This window comes from Cervus elaphus, chromosome 13 (assembly GCF_910594005.1).
Source record: "Cervus elaphus chromosome 13, mCerEla1.1, whole genome shotgun sequence".
Lineage (NCBI taxonomy): Eukaryota > Metazoa > Chordata > Mammalia > Artiodactyla > Cervidae > Cervus > Cervus elaphus.
The window spans coordinates 54,758,625-54,772,411 of record NC_057827.1 but is presented as its reverse complement, the minus strand read 5'-3'; positions in this window follow the sequence as shown (position 1 = coordinate 54,772,411).

Genomic DNA, 13,787 nt, shown 5'->3' with positions numbered 1-13,787 from the left:
ATATGAATTTTATTCATGTTTCTATAGAACTATTGCTTTTTAAACCTATAATTTTAAGTTCTTCATATATTAATGATATTAGACTTTTCCTTGCTTGTGCTTTTTCATTAAAATTTTCGTGTAGTCTGTTCTGTCATTTGTTTTTCTTTTACTATAACTGAACTTTTAAAAATAATACAACACTTCCACTCTTCCGCATATAGTTATGAAGTTGCCCATATTTTCCCCTAGTACTTCCTTTGCTTTATCTTTTGTATTTATGTAGACCTCAAAAACATTTTAAGTTAATATTTTATATAGAATGAGAAGTAAATCTAATGTATATTTTTTCCAAAGGGCCACCTAGTTGTCCCAACACAATTATTTAACAGTAGCATATTTTTTCTCAGTGATTTGAGATTTCTCTTTGAAGATAAAACTATTTCTGAACTTACTCCTATTCCATTGGTGTTTTTGTCTATTCATGTGCGAGCACATTATTGATTTCATTATAGCGTTTTATATATTTTAACATCTACTGCCTCATTTCCCCTCATTTTTCAGTGCTTTCCTATACATTCTTACTTGTTAATATGTTCTTATGAATTGTATTACCAAATTATGTGACACCACCTAAAAAATAATACTGATGTTTTTGTGGGGATCATATTAATTTTATAAATCACTCAGAAAAATACTTCATGTTGATGATATTGAGACGTCCTAGCCATGAATTTTTCAAGGGTTTTCTACAATTTTCTTTAAACATATTTTGAATATTTCATAATTTCATAGTGTCTTTTGAGAAAATGAACTTTTTTATTTAGAATAGTTCAACGTATCTCTTTTAATGATTAGTGTCATTTTTATCCTGCTTAAGAAGATTTAGTTACTCCAACATCACAAAAGTACACCTCTATTGGTTTTAAATCTTTGTTGTTTTAATTTTACATTGATATCTGCAAACTACCTGGAGTTGATTTTTGTTCACGCATACAGTAAAATTCCAAATACATTTTTGGCCTATGGTAATAAGCTTGGTCCCATATAATTTATCAAAATAAATTTTTACCACTATATTACAGTGCCATATTAGGTAGACATATATGTATTAATCCATTTTTGGATTCTATACATACATGCGATTTGCCAACTTCTTTATTCTTGCATTAATACCATTCTATCTTGTCTATTGTAGCATTGTAGTGATTTTTGATATCTAGTTGAACAGGCTGTTTCTGTTTTGTTTTGTTTTGAATTTGAGGTAAAACTAGGGACAGGTTTGGGAAGAAATAATATTTGAGAAGTGTTGAATCTTTCAGTTAATAAACTTACTAAGACTCTCAGCAAATTAAGTCTTCAGTTTCTCTCAGAAATATTTATAGTTTTCAGTGAAACAGTCTAGCAGATATTTCATTAGAATTATTCTAGATATTTAATTTTTTTATTGAAATGTAGTTGATTTTTGTATTATATTCATTTCAGCTGTATAGCATAGTGATTTAGTTTTTTGCTGATTATATGTCATTATCCTGGAGGAACAGTAAATCTTTGTTGCTTGTCTAGTCTATGCATAGTAATTTATATCTGTTAATCCCATCAGTTCAGTTCAGTTCAGTCGTTCAGTCCTGTCCAACTCTTTGCGACCCCATGAATTGCAGCACGCCAGGCCTCCCTGTCCATCACCAACTCACGGACTCTACTCAAACCCATGTCCATCAAGTCGGTGATGCCATCCAGCCATCTCATCCTCTGTCGTCCCCTTCTCCTCCTGCCCCTAATCCTTCCCAGAATCAGGGTCTTTTCCAATGAGTCAACGCTTCGCGTGACATGGCCAAAGTATTGGAGTTTCAGCTTCAGCATCAGTCCTTCCAAAGAACACCCAGGACTGATCTCCTTTAGGATGGACTGGCTGGATCTCCTTGCAGTCCAAGGGACTCTCAAGAGTCTTCTCCAACACCACAGTTCAAAAGCATCAATTTTTCGGTGCTCAGCTTTCTTCACAGTCTAATTCTCACATCCACACATGACCACTGGAAAAACCATAGCCTTGACCAGACGGACCTTTGTTGGCAAAGTAGTGTTGCTGCTTTTTAATATGCTATCTAGGTTGGTCATAACTTTCCTTCCAAGGAGTAAGCGTCTTTTAATTCCATGGCTACAGTCACCATCTGCAGTGATTTTGGAGCCCAAAAAAATAAAGTCTGACACTGTTGCCACTGTCTCTCCATCTATTTCCCATGAAGTGATGGGATCGAATGCCATGATCTTAGTTTTCTGAATGTTGAGCTTTAAGCCATCTTTTTCACTCTCCTCTTTTGCTTTTATCAAGAGGCTTTTTAGTTCCTCTTCACTTTCTGCTATAAGGGTGGTGTCATCTACATATCTGAGGTTATTGATATTTCTCCTGCAATCTTGATTCCAGCTTGTGCTTCTTCCAGCCCAGCGTTTCTCATGATGTGCTCTGAGTATAAGTTAAATAAGCAGGGTGACAATATACAGCCTGGTTGTGCTCCTACGACTTTATCTCTTACCCATCCCTCTCCCCTTTAGTAATGATAAGTTTGTGTTTTATATTTGCACATTTGTTTCTGTTTTGTGTTTGTATTTATAGTATTTTTATATCCTATATATAAGTAATATCATCCATTATTTGTCTTTCCACTGATTTATTTCACTAAGCATAGTATTTTATAGGTCCATCCACGTTGCCGCAAATAGCAATTTCATTCTTTTACATGGCTGAGTAGTATATTGTGTATGTGTGTGTCTCACCACTTCTTAAGCCAATCATCTGTTAATGGGCCCTTGAGTTGATTCCATATGTTGGCTGCTGAAAATGGTGTTTCTGTGAACTTGGTGTACATGTATCTTTTCGAATTAGAGATTTGTTTTTTGTTTTTTTCTGGATACATACCCAGTAGTGGAATTGGTGGATTATTGGTGGAATTGATAGTTATATTTAGCTTTTTTAAGTAAACTCTATGCTGTCCATACTATTCATTATAGTGGCCACACCAAGTTAGTTACATTACCATCAAGAGTGTATTAGGGTTTTCTTTTTGCCACATCATCTCTAGCATTTGTTATTTGTAGACATTATGATTGTACCTATTCTAACTGGTATGAGGTGATACCTAATTGTGGTGTTAATTTCAATTTCTCTAATAGTAAGTGATGTTGATCATCTTTTCATGTGCCTGTTGGCCATCTATACATCTTCTCTGAAAAAATCTTCAAGTCTTCTGCTCATATTTTGATTGGATTGTTTGGGTTATTTTGGTATTGATTGGTTGGAGCTGTTAGTATCTTTTAGATACTAATCTCTTGTTGATCACATTATTCGCAGAAATTTTTTCACATTCTACAGGTTATCTTTTAATTTTGTTGATGGTTTCCTTTGTTGTGTAAACTTTTTTAAATTGGATTAGGTCGTATATGTTAACTTTTGCTTATGTTTCTTTTGCACTGGAAGATTAAGAAAATATTCTTAGGATTTATATCAAAGAAATCTTTGCCCATGTTCTCTCCTCAGAGTTTTACAGTGTCGTACCTTATATTTGGGTCTTCAAACAATTTTGAATTTATTTTTGTATATGGTGGAATTTCAGTTCAGTTCATATCAGTTGCTCAGTCATGTCCAACTCTTTGTGACCCCATGGACTGCAGCACATAAGGCTCCCCTGTCCGCCACTGACTCCTGGAGCTTACTCAAACTCATGTCCATGTCAGTGTATTTATATGCCATCCATATAATCCATCCATCCATCCATCATCTCATCCTCTGTCATCCCCTTTCCTCCTGCTTTCAATCTTTCCCAGCATCAGGGTCTTTTCCAATGAATCAGTTCTTCGCATCACGTGGCCAAAGTATTTGAGCTTCAGTTTCAGCATCAGTCCTTCCAATAAACATTCAGGACTGATTTCCTTTAGGATGGTCTGGTTGGATCTCCTTGCAGTCCAAGGGACTCTCAAGAATCTTCTCCAACACCACAGTTCAAAAGCATCAATTCTTTGGTGCTCAGCTTTCTTTACAGTCCAACTCTCACATCCACATGACTACTGTATGGTGGAAGGGGATATTCTAATTCCATTTTTTTTACAAGTAACTGCCCATCTTTTCTATATTACTTGTTGAAGAGACCATATTTTCTCCATTGTATATTCTTGCCTACTTTGTCATAGATTACTTGACTGTAGGTGTATGGGTTTATTTCTGGGCTCTCTGTTCCATGGATCTATTTGTCTGTTTTTGTGTCGAACCATACTGTTTTGATTACTGCAGTTTTGTGTACTTAGTCACTTAGTTGTGTCTGACTCTGCGACCCCATGGACTGTAGCCCACCAGGCTCCTCTGTCAGTGGGGATTCTCCAGGCAAGAATACTGGAGTGGGTTGCCATGCCCTCCTTCAGGGGATCTTCCCAACCCAGGGATCTAACCCAGGTCTCCCACATTGCAGGTAGATTGTTTACCATCTGATTCACCAGGGAAGTCATTTTGTGGGGGGAGGTGTTCATTTTGTTCTCAAAGACTAGTAAACCAAGTTAGACCCTAGACATTTGCACATTCTTACATTCAGACAGAGGAATTTGTAACCAGATAACATGTGAATTTTACAGACTTACCTTCCACAGAGAGTCAGAGATAGATACCCTTGGTCTTCTGTCTGTCTCCCAGAACCCTGACTTTCTATCTCCTTGTGATAAAAAGAATTAGTGTGTGACCTGACTCAGACATGGATAACATCCCTAATTTTGACAAGTCCTAAAATAAACATTAGGAGTTTATGTGCTTTAATGAGGGTCATGCAATACTGAGGTCAACTGCTGACTCTAAATCCAAAGTTCTTTTCATGTAGTCTCAAGGGCCAGGTCTCCTTCAGGTGAAGAGCGGACAGAAGCCACCCAGGTCAGGGTTTCAAGGAAGGGCTTCCATTGACCTCAGGTTTCCTCTCTAGCCTGGGCACCCAGCCTCAATGTCTCTGGGGAAGGAGGTGAATGAGAAAGATACTTCTGCCAAACATGCCAGCTTTGAGCTCAGTGTAAGCAATACTGATTTTCCTTTTGGAGCAAGGATAATAAAGGACCCAAGGTTCGTTTTGGGCAGCCTGTCTCTCTGGACATCTGTGACCAGCCATAGCTTTGTCTGAAGTCTGGAATGGTTATACTTTGAGCTGTGTTCTTTTTTCTCAGGATTGCTTTTGCAATTCTGGGTCTTTTGTAATTTTGTATAAATTTTACGATGATTTGTTCTAGTTCCATGAAAAATGTCATAGTTATTTTAATAGATATTGCATTAAATCTGTATATTGCTTTCCAAACTATGTCCATTTTAACAATATTAATTCTTTCAGTCAAGAACACAAGTATCTTTCCATTTCTTTCAATAATCTTTATTTTTTTATTAAAAAAAATTTTTTTACAGTTTTCAGTATATTGGTCTTTTATCTCCATTGTTAAGTTCACTGTTAAGTATTTCCTTTCATTATTGATGCAGTTTTAAATGGGATTGTTTACATTCTCTTTCTGATATTTCATTATTAGTGTATAGAAATGAAACAGATTTCTGTATATTCATCTCATATCCTGCAGCTTTGCTGAAGAGATTGATTAGTTGTAATATTTTTATGTGGTGAACTTAGGGTTCTTTATATGGCGTATCCTGTCATCTGTAAATAGTTACAGTTTTACGTCTTCCATTCTGGCTTGAATCTTTTTTGTTTTCATTTTTCTTATCTGATTGTCATGGCTAGAAATTCCATTATTGTTTTAAATAGAAGTAGAGAGACTGGGCATCCTTGTCTTTCTTGTTCCTGAATTGAGCAGAAAGGCTTTCAGTTTTTCCCAGTGTTGACTATTATGTGGCCTAGGGATTTATCATAAATGTTGAGAAAAGTTATCTCTGTCCCCACTTTTCTGCGAGATCATGAATAAATGTTGAAATTTGTCAAATGATTTTTCTGCAGCTTTTGAGATTATCATTTGGTTTTTGTCTTTTCCTTCATTGATATGGTGTATCACATTGATTTGTGTATGTTGAACCATCCTTCTGTCAGTGGAATAAATCCCTCATGATTGTGATATATGATACTTTCTATGTATTGTTGAATTTTGTTTGATAATGATTTGAGGATTTTTGCACCCAAACTCATTAGAGATATTGGCCCATAAGTTCTTTCTTTCTTTGTTTTTTTTTTCCTGTGTCTTTGTCAAGTTTTGGTATCAGAGTAATGGTGGCATTGTACAATAAATTTGGGAGCATTATTTCTTCTTAAATTTTTTGGAGTAGTTTGAGAAGCATAGGGGTAATTTCTTCTTTATATGTTTGGTAGAGTTCTCCTGTGAAGCCATCAAATTCTAGACTTTGCAGAGTTTTTCATTTTTATTACAAATCTTTGTCACTTCTAGTGATGGCCTATTCAAATTGTCTGTTTTTTCTTGACTCAGTCTTGGCAGGTGGTATGTTTCTAGAAGTTTGTCCATTTCTTCTAACTTGTCCAATTTGTTGGCATATAACTTCACAGTATTGTCTTGTAATTTTTTGTATCTCTGTGATATCATTTGTTATTTCTCCTCTTTTATTTAGTTGATTTATGTTCCTCTCCTTTCTTGTGGGTGAACTAAGCTAAAGCCTTCTTGATTTTGCTTATTTTTTAAACAAGAATCAGCTCTTGGTCTTACTTAAAATGATTTTTGATCTCTTTTGTTTCCTCTAGGAACTTTCTTAGTTCCTACCATCTGACTTTGGGCTTTATTTGTTCCTTTTTTCCAGTAATTCTTTTAGGTGGTAGGTTAGGTTGTTTATTTGAGATTTTTATTGTAAGTTGTTTTCATTTTTATTTGTCTAGTATTTTCTCATTGTTTTCTTTGATTTCACTGACCCATTGGTTTTTCTAGTAGCATGTTATTTAGTTTTTGTGTGTTTGTTCTTTCCCCATTTTTCTTCCTGTAAAGTTTCAGAATGTCCAGTTTCATAACCTTGTGGTTGGGAAGATGCTTAATATCATTTCTATTCTCTTAAATTTGCTGATGTTTGTATTGTGACTTAGTATATGGTCTACCCTAGAGCACACATCCCGTGTGCACTTGAAAGTAATAAGTATCCTGCTTTTTTGTATATAGTATCCTATAGATGTGGATTAATCCAAACTGCTTTATTGTGTCATTTAACACTCTGGTTGCCTTATTGATTTCTTGCTGGATGATATATTCATTGATGACAGTGAGGTGTTAAAATCTCCTCCTAAAATTGTATTATTGTCAATTTCTCCCTTCATGTCTGTTAGTATTGTTCGTATTTAACGTATATATTTAGATGCTCCTGTATTGATTGTGAGTATGTTAACATGTATAATATCCTCTTCTTGTATTGATCCTTTTATTGTTATATAATGTTATATAATGTTCTTCTTTGTCTTCCTTATAGACTTTGTTTTAAATCTGTTTTCTTCAATAAGAGTATTGATACCCTCACTTTCTTGTTTCAATTCACATGAAATGTATGTTTTGATCTTCCTTCTTCCAGTCTGTGTCTCTTTTTCCCAGAAGTGAGTCTCTTGTATGCTATATATTGCAATCCATTGACATTTAATATAATTATTGATAGTTAAGTACTTATTGCCATTTTATTCCTTGTTTCCTAGTTTGTTTTGTAGCTCTCTGTCTATTTCTTCTTTTTGTTTTTCCTTTTGGTGTTTGATTTTATTTTCTAATATACTTGAGTTCCTTTCTTTTTGGTGTTTGCATATCTTTTTTTTTTCAATTTGTGGTTACCATGGAGTTTGTGTATGCTGACCTATATCTACTTGTTTTAATTAGATAGTCATTTAAGTTCAAACACATTCGAAAAGATCTACATTTACCCCCACAATCACATTTTGTGATTCTGACATTATACTTTAAATCTTCATTTTACTGTTTATTTTAATTATAATTGCTTTTAGAATTATTTTTTAACTCTTTGTATTGGTTTAAGTGATCTTTAGTCCTTTTATATATGTGCCTTTCCTCTTGTGATTTGTTCATTTCCTATAGATTCTTGATTCTTTTCCATTCAAAGAAGACTTTTAAATATTATTTTAGGGTAAGGTAGTATTGCTGAAGTTTTTTATTTTTTGCTTCTCTAGAAATCCTTTATTTATCCTTCCATTGATATTCTTGCAGGGTAGAGTATCCTAGGTTGCAGATTTTTCCTTTTCAAGACCTTGCATATGTCATGCCATTCTCTTCTGACATACAAATTTTCTGCAGAGAAACCAACTGATAGTCTTTCTGGTATTCTCTTGTAACCGACTTTCTTTTTCTCTTGCTGCCTTTACCATCCTTTCTTTAACTTTTGCCATTTTAGTTATGGTATGTTTTGGTGTGGGTCTGTTTGGGTTCATTTTGTTGGAGACCCTTTGAACGTCCTATATCTGGATATTTGTTTCCTTGTTTAAGTTTGGTAAGTTTTCAGTCGTAATTTCTTCAAATACATTTTTAATTTCCTTCTCTCTTCTTCTTGTTCTGGAACCCCTATTATACATAGATTTTCATGTTTTATACTATTCCATAGATCTTGTAAGATGCTTTAGTCTTCTTCTTCTTCTTCTTCTTCTTCTTTTGTCTGCTGATTTGATTGAGTGATTTCCATTATTCTAACTTCTGGATCACTTATTTGTTCTTCCACATCATTTAGTTGGTTAGTCGTTGGTTCTAACTTTCTTTTTATCTCAGAAATCCAATGATCTATTTTTTATTTGTTTTTCTTTATAGTTGCTAGTTCCTTGTTACAGTGATCTGTTTTTATATCAGTAATCTTTCTTAATTTAGTGAGCATTTTTATTACTATCTTTTTGAACCCAGGGTCTTGTTGACTGTTTTATTATTTATGTTTCATTATTTATTCTTTTAGGGGATTTCTCTTGCTCTTTTAACTGGAAATAGTTCCTCTTCCTTTTCATTTACTTTCTCTGGTTCTATGAATTTAGGAGAAACAGTTGTCTACAGTGGTCTTGAAGGGTAGTTTTTATGTGGGAGCATCTCTGTGTAGACTCTGTTCATCCAGTGTCTTTGGTGCTTGGGCTTGTTTTGCTAGGGACACCAGCCGTATCTGTTCTCAGAGTTTTCTGGCTCCTATCACTTTGGTAGGAGGTTTGGTTAGTGTTGGAGAAGCTAAAGCCTGTGCAGGGTGTGAGGCAGGACATCCTCTCTCCCCCATGACTGCTGTCACTCTACTGAAGAGACAGTGTCTGTCCCCCAGTTGTTTAAATAGAAGCCCTGAGTGTTTGGTTCAATCAGGTTCCATCCCCCTTGAGTGCATATCCTATCCAAAGGAAGGAGAATCCTGAAGCAAATCTGGGCTGTCTACTCACAGAAGTGTGACACACTGCCTGTGTAGCCATCGACAACTTCACTCAGATGCAGCCCAAGTTTGTGTCTTTTTTCCTGTTGTGGTCATCCCAGATCTTTGGAAAGGCCATGGCATGGAATGAGTGGGGTTGGAGCCTTTGTTGCTTGCTTGCTAAGTCACTTCAGTCGTGTCTGACCCTGTGCGACCCCATAGATGGCAGCCCACCAGGCTCCCCCGTCCCTGGGATTCTCAAGGCAAGAACACTGGAGTGGGTTGCCATTTCCTTCTCCAATGTGTGAAAGTGAAAAGTGAAAGTGAAGTCGCTCAGTTGTGTCTGACTCTCCGCGACCCTATGGACTGCAGCCTACCAGGCTCCTCCGTCCATGGGATTTTCCAGGCAAGAGTACTGGAGTGGGGTGCCATTGCCTTCTCCGGGAGCCTTTGTTAGGATGGAGCTAAGTCATGGCATTATGGCTGCAAGAATGAATGCACTACACTGCTACCAGAGATCTGGACTAAGTCTATGGTAGCTTTCTCCCAGGACCCGTCTGCTCCAGATCCAGCATAAAACTGTGGTATGGCGTAGGCCAGTGTACTCGATCAGCTGGAAGAGGGACTATAGCCTGCTGATCATAGTGTTCCCCAAGGGGCTGCCTGAATAAGTATTGACAAGGCTGCTCCCCCATTGAAACCATATCCTAGGCCTTTGGGCCACCTCTGCATCCCTAGATCAGCCTTTACTCCTGACCTGCATGCCTCAGATCTAGCCACAAGCTGTGGTGTGCAGTGAATGGGGCAAGGGTGTTTCTCTCCTTGGATTGGGGAGTATGATTGGGGAGCTTCTCTTGCCCTTGTGTCTATCCCAGCAACCAGGGGTTTTTCTCCCTAGCATAGGACCTCAGGACTGGGATAATCTGTGGCTCATCCTTTTCCTTCCTCAGGGCAATAGTCCACTTGTGTGGACCTCCTCTTCCTTTTAGCTCTCTCCCAAGAGTAGAGGTTATAACCCTATGCTTTTTTCTTTCCTATTTAGTGTTTCAGAAATCGTTCATGTACCTTTTGCTGTATGGGATTCTTCTGCCAGTTTCGTTAGTTTTCCATGAGAATTATTCCAAATGTAGATATATTTTGGAATTGCTTGTTGGTGGTAGGAGTGAGGTCTACATCTTCTTACTCTGATACCTTGATCTGATCCATAGATATTTGATGTCATTGACATCATTTATCATTTATTTATTTTTACTGTCAGTATCTCAAATTATAATTATTATTTTATATTTCCTTTAGTAATAATGTAAATTTGCTAACCCTAATATGTTTCTACAAATTATTTTGGATTTTCTACAAATATCAACTATAAATAATAGAAATGATTTATATTTTTTGCTAATTCAATTATTTTGCTAAATGTATGAAGGCGATTGGGCTATAATATTCTTGTCATAAAAAATGGCAATTCTGATCTCACAATATGAGAAATATTTACTTGTTTTTCAGTTTTCTAAGAGGTAATTATAAGATGGCTATTTTCTGTTTAATCTTGAATTGACTGTGAAGATATCTAGAGATTTCTGACACAGGGACTTTAATAATGATTTACTTTATTTAAACATATGACTGTGATAATTTATTTCTTCTTGAAGAAATTTTGGTTTTCTATAATGGTATATATATATATACATGTTTATATTTATATATATATATAAAATATATATCTTATGTGTCATATATATGTGCATTCTATTTAATTAACCTGATTAACCAAGTATAATAAAAAAAGTTATCTACTCTTGGGATCTCTAAAAATTTGTTTAACAATGGAAAAATATGGGCCTTTGGACTAAACTTAGTGGATGCAGATGAAATAGAAATATGAAGCTGTCTATATAGCAGCTGTATTTGTGTAAGTGTCTCAGTTTCAACTTTTTTGCCTCAGAGGATATGTTCATTTCCTATCTTTGCATATGTTTTAAAAACTTTGGACTAACTCCCTCCTCTCACATCCTTAGGATTGCTGCAGCATTGGCTTTACATAATCAGGATTGTGATTATCTGTGCTTTCTTTATTGCTGATATTGAGTCTTTTCCTGTTTTTCTTGTAAGCATAGAACATTATTTCATTTTTCTAAAGTTTTATTGAAAGAGTTGATTTGCAATGTTGTGTTAGTTTCAGATGTCCAACAAAGTGATTCAGTTATATATTGTTCAGTCACTCAGTCATGTCTGACTCTTTGCGACCCCATGGCTTGCCATGGTTTCCCTGTCCATCTCCTAGAATTTGCTTAAACTTATGTCCATTGAGTCAGCGATGCCATCCAACCATTTTATCCTCTGTCATCCCCTTCTCCTACCTTCAATCTTTACCAGCATCAGGGTCTTTTCCAATGAGTTGACTCTTCATATTAGGTAGCCAGAGTATTGGAGCTTCAGCATCAGTCCTTCCATTGAATATTCAGGGTTGATTTTCTTTAGGATTGACTGGTTTGATCTTGCAGTCCAGGGACTCTCAAGTCTTCTCCAGGACCACAGTTCAAAGGCATCAATTCTTCAGCACTCAGCTTTCTATATGTCCAGATCTCACATTCGCACCCGACTACTGGGAAAAAACATAGCTTTGACTCTATGGACCTTTGTTGGCAAAGTAATGTCTCTGCTCTTTAATATGCTGTCTAGGTTTTCATTGCTTTTCTTCCAAAAAGCAAGTGTCTTTTAATGTCATGGCTGCAGTTACCATCCACAGTGATTTTGGAGCCCAAGAAAATAAAGTTTGTCATTGTTTCCTTATCTATTTGCCATGGAGTGATAGGACCAGATGCCATGATCCTCATTTTTTGAATGTTGAGTTTTAAGCCAGCTTTTTCACTCTCCTCTTTCACCTCCATCAAGAGTCTCTTTAATACTTCTTTGCTTTCTGCCATAAAGGTGGTGTCATCTACATATCTGTGGTTATTGATATCTCTCCCCGCAATCTTGAATACAGCTTGTGCTTCATCCAGCCCAGGATTTAGCATGTTATACTCTGCATTTAAGTTATATATATATAGATATATTATATATTTATATATATATATAAAATTCTCTTCCATTATAGGTTATTACAAGATACTGAGTATAATTTCCTGTGCTATCCAGTAGATCCTTGATTATCTGTTCTGTACATAGCAGTGAGTATATGATAATCTCAGCCTCCTAACTTATCCCTCACCCTCCCATGCAGTGTTTCCCTGTTGGAAACCATAAGTTTGTTTTTGATATCTGCATGTTTGTTTGTTTTATAAATAAGTTCATTTGTATCATCTTTTAAAATCCCACATATAAGTGGATTTATGTATCTGTCTTTCTCTGACTGACTTAGTTCACTTAGTATGATAATTTTTAGGCTATCTATGCTGCTGTAAATGGGACTATGATATTTCATTCTTTTTTATGGCTTAATAAAATTCATTGTATCTATATACCAAACTTGCTTTAATCTGTTCCTCTTTCAGAGAACACCTATCAATGTGTTGGCTGTTTTTAAAAGTGCTGCTGTGAATACAGAGCTACATATATCATTTCAATTTTTCATTTTCTCCAGCTATATGTCCAGGAGTGGGATTACAGGACCCTATAGTAGCTCTGTGTCTAGTTTTTCAGTGACTGTACCAATTTTACTTCCCACCAACAGTATCAGAAGATTCCTTTTCTCCACATCCTCTCCAGCATGATTTATAGAATTTTTGATGTAAACTACTTCACTTTAGTATTGGTTTCCACTCCTTTAATCCTTAGCAATGTTGAACATCTTTTCATCTACCCTTTGGCCATCTTTATCTCGTCTTTGAAGAAATGACTATCGTTGGGGAAGCTAGTAATGTAGTCTTGTTCAGGCTTCAGAAATGACACTAGGCCTCTCTCTTAGCCCAGAAAATGACCCTAAAACTGACTACATGCCAAACTGCTGAACTACCTACAGGCCAGAGCAGTGTTACCAAAATATCTTTATAAATCATTGGATAAGACAGGGAATTTTTAGTCTTGGGACATTTTGATCCTCGTGGGCCTGGCCAGCTCCCAGGGATCAGAGAACATTCCAGGACTTATAAATGTCTTGGTCTTTATTCATTACAATAACCATAGCTGCACATTTCCATGTAGGCTGATTATCAACTTACAGCCTGGTATTATAAGCTGGACTCCTCCAAGTAGCACACTAAAATATCACCCATGGGGTGGATGCACCTCCTGGGGCCTTTCCCACCTGGGACTCCAGACTGCTGTTCCAGGGACTTCCCAGCACTACTTACATCTGGTTTCCCCAATTCAGTGACATATAAACCTCTCTCTCTTATTATTCTTTTGAAATCAGTTCTATTCCTTAATTAGCATATTATAATCTTAATTCAATATTATTATATTGTAAGCTCTTATCAAGTTAATAAATTCTTTTAATTCTTGCTCACCTAAGTGTGAAGTGGTTATTTTACCAGCAAATCCT